Source organism: Tasmannia lanceolata, unplaced genomic scaffold (assembly GCF_043159265.1).
Source record: "Tasmannia lanceolata isolate RefF3 unplaced genomic scaffold, GAP_Taslan_0.1 ptg000018l, whole genome shotgun sequence".
NCBI lineage: Eukaryota > Viridiplantae > Streptophyta > Magnoliopsida > Canellales > Winteraceae > Tasmannia > Tasmannia lanceolata.
In genome coordinates, this window is record NW_027518695.1 from 34584667 (window position 1) to 34590489 (window position 5823).

A 5823-nucleotide genomic window follows, 5' to 3' on the forward strand; every position below is an offset into this window, starting at 1 on the left:
CTTGCCGTTAAGTTACAATTCAATTGCACCAACAATATGGCAGAGTATGAAGCATGCATTGTTGGGCTTGAGGCTGCATTGGCCTTAGGCATAGAGAATCTTGACGTATATGGAGATTCAATGTTAATCATTTGCCAAACCCAAGGAGAATGGAGAACCAAAGAAGAAAAGTTGCTGCCATATCATGAATACTTGGATGTTCTCGCTAAGCAATTCCAGCACATCACTTTCAGTTATTTGCCAAGGTTGAAGAATAGATTCGCCGATGCCTTAGCGACGTTAGCTTCTATGATTGACATACCTCACAATATGAAAATGAGGCCCATCACGGTTCAAGAGCAATGGGCTCCTGCATATGTTGATGCTATAGAGATAGCTGCAAGATGTCCCGATGGTAAACCATGGTATACGGACATAAAAAACTACATCTCGGGCCAGGGGCATCCCAATGAGGCGTCGAATAAGGAGATAAGGACTTTGCAGAGATTGGCGGCTAACTTTGTCATTTGTGGAGGAGAGCTGTATCGACGGTCCTTCGACGGAATTCAACTCTTATGTGTCACTGAAGATCAGGCAGAAGAAATTCTCACAGATGTTCATGAAGGGGTGTGTGGACCTCATATGAATGGGAAGATGTTGTCAAAGAAGATCCTACGTCTGGGGTACTATTGGCCAACATTGGAAGCAGATTGTCACACATTTGTGAAGAAATGCTATAAATGTCAGATACATGCGAATCTCATCCATGTACCACCTACCGAATTGCATTCTCTTACTTCTCCTTGGCCGTTTTCGGTTTGGGGAATTGACATTATTGGCAAAATTTCCCCTAAGTCATCTAGTGGTCACGAGTACATACTCGTTGCAATTGACTACTTCACTAAGTGGGTTGAGGCCGCTTCTTATGCAAAGCTTACATCCGCATCAGTTGCTAAATTCATACGAACCAACATCATATGCAGATATGGAATTCCCCATGAACTTATCTCAGATAACGGATCTCATTTCAAGAAAGAAGTTATCACTCTTTGCGAAGAGTTCAAGATTAAGCATCATAAATCTTCACCTTATCGGCCGCAGACAAATGGAGCGGTGGAAGCTGCAAACAAAAATGTCAAGACTATCATTAGCAAGATGTCAGAAACTTATAAGGATTGGTCGAATAAGTTGCCGTACGCATTGTGGGCTTACAGAACATCAATTAGAGCTTCAACTGGGGCAACCCCTTACTCTCTTGTTTATGGTATGGAAGCAGTGCTACCTGTGGAGATCCGTGTACCTTCGCTCCGAGTATTGACTGAAGTCAAGTTGCCAGAAAATGAATGGGCAGACGCCAGATATAAAGAGCTGAACATGCTAGATGAAAAGAGGTTAAAAGCACTTTACCATGTGCAGGGTTATCAGCGCAGAATAGCCCGGGCTTTTAATAAAAAGGTTAAAATCAGAGATCTCGAAGAAGGCAATCTTGTTCTAAAAGAAAATCGAGCACCAGTGCTTGACCCAAGAGGCAAATTCAAGCCTAATTGGTCAGGGCCATACATCGTGGACCAAATCTTACCCGGAAAAGCCGTCAAGCTCCGTAATTTAAATGGAGAAATATTGCCGGAACCAACAAATCTTGATCAACTCAAGAGGTTCTATGCTTGAACACCAGAAGGCCGTCTTTTGGCCGAATAAAACCCAAATTCATAACCCAAAATCAAAAAATATATAACCTTTTGCAAACCCTTTCGAGCCTACATAAAATTTTCCTTCAAAACCCAATGTACTAGGGGCATTCCCCTGAACTACGCATGACCTGATTCCTACACAGGGATACGTAGGCAACCTGTTCACAGGTTCGGTCGAAACTCTTGCAAAACCTTAAGCCATTCTTTGAAAAGCTCTACCTCACCTGTAAAGTCCTTTTGGTGTTCAAAAAAAAAAAAAAAAAAAAAAAAAAAAAAAAAAAAAAAAAATGGAGCTTGAAAATCCGCTAGATTGAAAACCTGAAAAGGCGATCTAGGCAAAATTCAGGATCATTCCTCTGCTAAGTTGAAAACCTGAAAAGGCAGCTTAGGCAAAAGTTAAGGGGGTAGCCTGCTGAGTTGAAAACCTAAAAGGCGATTCAGGCAAAAGTTAAGGTTGAACGGTCCGCCAAGTTGAAAATCTAAAAAGGAATACTTGGTCGTGGTAAGATGGGGTTCACGCCAGAAGAATTACATCGACCTCTGAACTCTCAGTAGGTCAGGCAAAAATAACAATGATTCCCGAAACTAAGGGCATTAATTTCAAAACAATCCGAAAGTTGATAGAAGGATATATGAAGTATCACTGTCTTAAAAAATAAGTGAAGATGTTTATCAGTGGAGAAACATTCTTTAAAAGAGGCTAACCTAACCCAAAAGAAAATACTGATAAGTCAGAAGCATCACGAGATCACTTGAGTAATCTTTCTTATTTTGTCTTTTTATTACCAATGTCTGTGGTTCTATTTTTAGAAAAATTTACAAATGCTATTTTAAAGAATTGTTGTAGGGTGCAATCACTCTGAAGGCAGGTTCATTAACGGATTCCGAGAAACTTGGAAAAGGTGCGACTGTCACGAATGGTGAAAAATCGTTGCAAGAATGATCTCTGGTCAATGAATAGAAGAAGGTTAGAAGGCCTTAAACTGGGGCAGGTTGCTAATAAAGTGGCATCTCATATTCAAGCCTTGAAAGACTTTTGCTGCATGGTGGTATTGAATCATTTGCTTCCAAAATTGTTAATTGGAGATTCCAGTTCCCCCTTTCCTGATAATCTCTGTTATCATATACTCTCTGAGTCCATTTGAAAGTGGTCTTCTTTCTTTGAACATCATACAAATATGATATCTCATTTCCTTGGAACTCCGTAAAAATACGGTATTCCATTTTCTTCTGAGTCCATTCAAAAATGTTCTCTTATTCTCTTTGAGCATCATACAAATATGATACCTCATTTCCTTGGAATTCCGTAATTCATCAAATCCAATTCTACGTTAAATTCAAATTCCCAAAATTCATCAAGTCCAATTCTACGTCAAAATTCAAAATCCCAAAATTCATCAACTCCAATCCTACGTCAAATTCAAATTCCCCAAATTCATCAAATCCAATTCTACGTCAAATTCAAATTCATAAAAAAACCTCCAAATTCATTAATCTCAACCGAAGATTGAAGCCGTAAAAATACGGTATTTCATTCTGAGTCCATTAAAAAATGTTCTCTTATTCCCTTTGAGCATCATACAAATATGATACCTCATTTCCTTGGAACTCCGTAAAAATACGGTATTCCATTCTCTTCTGAGTCCATTCAAAAATGTTCTCTTATTCTCTTTGAGCATCATACAAATATGATACCTCATTTCCTTGGAACTCCGTAAAAAATACGGTATTCCATTCTCTTCTGAGTCCATTCAAAAATGTTCTCTTATTCTCTTTGAGCATCATACAAATATGATACCTCATTTCCTTGGAACTCCGTAAAAAATACGGTATTCCATTCTCTTCTGAGTCCATTCAAAAATGTTCTCTTATTCTCTTTGAGCATCATACAAATATGATACCTCATTTCTTTGGAACTCCGTAAAAATACGGTATTCCATTCTCTTCTGAGTCCATTCAAAAATGTTCTCTTATTCTCTTTGAGCATCATACAAATATGATACCTCATTTCCTTGGAACTCCGTAAAAAATACGGTGTTCCATTCTCTTCGAGTCCATACAACTACGTTCTCTTATTCTCTTTGAGCATCATACAAATATGATACCTCATTTCTTTGGAACTCCGTAAAAATACGGTATTCCATTCTCTTCAGGTCCATACAACTATGGTCTCTTACTCTCTTTGAGCATCATACAAATGTGATGTCTCATTTCCTTGGAAGCCGTAAAAATATGGTATTTCATTCTGAGTCCATTCAAAAATGGTCTTTTCTCTTTGAACATCATATAAATGTGATGTCGAGCGGCACCGCAGCGGGATTTTTTTACTACATTCCAATTCTAGGACTTCGTTTTGGGTTTTACATTAGGTAGTAAGTGCTTGCGTCTAGGTTCCGTAGAGTCTTTTGTCGATTAAAGCTACGCAAAATGGTTCTGTCATTTTGACTTTGGTATTCGATGACTACGTCATCTCTACCAAAGAGGGGCATCTGTAGACACCCCATTTTGCTCTGCTTTGATTAAAAAAGAAATTAGGGTTTCGCTGTCAATTTTTCAATGTTTTCTATTCCGGTGTTCGTCTCTTACGCTTTCTCAAATCTTTCTGGTCATTTCTGCATTGTTCTGATTTTTTCCGCTAAAGTGCGGAGAAGGGTTATTCGTGAGAATCCGAGCAAGGGAGAATTTGTACCCGTTTGGTGGGCCCGCATTGAACATTTGTTTAAAATTGAATCAACCGGGGGCCCACATTGTGGGGCCCACGTTGTGGGGCCCACGTTGTGGGGCCCACGTTGTGGGGCCCGCGTTGTGGGGCCTCAATGGGGCCTCTTGTGAAGAGCAATGATGGTAGCTCTCCACTAAGACAACATGATGGGCCCTCCACTAAGAACAATAATGATGGATTCTCCACTAAGAAACATGATGGTCCCTCCACTAAGAACAATAATGATGGATTCTCCACTAAGAAACATGATGGGCCCTCCACTAAGAACAATAATGATGGATTCTCCACTAAGAGGGACAACATGATGAGCTCTCCACCAACATATCTCTCTCTCTCTCTTTCTCTCCCTATATATATCTTCCTTCCCATCCATAAAAAAAAAAAGAGAAATTTATCTTCCATTATCTCTTTCTCTTCCATTATCTCTTCTAATCACTCCCTCCAATCCCTTTCCTCAATATATTCTTCCATCCCTCTCCCTAATATTCTTCTTCCATTATCTCTTCACTCCCTCAATCACTCCCTCTAAACACTCCGGAGAAAGCGAAAGACGGCAGAGCGGATCGGCGGCGGCAGGATTTTTTATATTTTTTTGGATTGGGCGGAGATCTTCACCACAGGTAGGTGCATTGTTCTCAAAATATTTCTGTATTTTTCCGAATTTTTCTGATTTTTTCCACAAATTGTGTTTTAAAAATGGAAAACTCTTCAAAAAAACATCTTTTGACGAAGAAAAATTAAATTATATACCAAACAGATTCTAAAATTAATGAAATTTCGTGGGAAAATAACATGTTACTGATTCATTTTACCATGAATTTATAAAGATTTTTGGAGTTTATTTGGTATATTATTTAATATTTTCTTTGAAACTTATCAGATTTTAGGAGAATTTTTACTAACATCAGATCATCATTAAAATTCATAAACTTTTTACAGTAGTCTTATCTTCCATATTACTTGTTACTGTAAACTTTTCGTGTTATTTGGATCTGTTTTAATATGGGATGTAGTGTTAATTTATAATCTGGTCTGGAAATTGTAAAATCCTAAATTGGTAGTAAATAATTTCTAAAATTCATGAAAATCTCACTGCATGCTATTTTGATTCATATAGTATTTCTGTAGAAATTTCATAGAATTTAGAGTTATATTTCTACTAGTTTATGTGTTAATTGTGCAATCTGGACATTTAATGGTTTAATCAAGATTAAATGTGAATTTAATGTAAAAATATGCAAAACTCATCCTGTAAGCTACATACATTTTCATCTTGCTGCTGTAGAAATTTCAAATCATTTCGAATTTATTTGCAACAATTTCACTTGTAAAACCGCTCATATGCTTAAAATTGATAAAATCCATGGAAAATTCGAAATTAATTGAAAATCATATAAAAATTCCTAAAGAACTTTAAAATTCTGTCACATG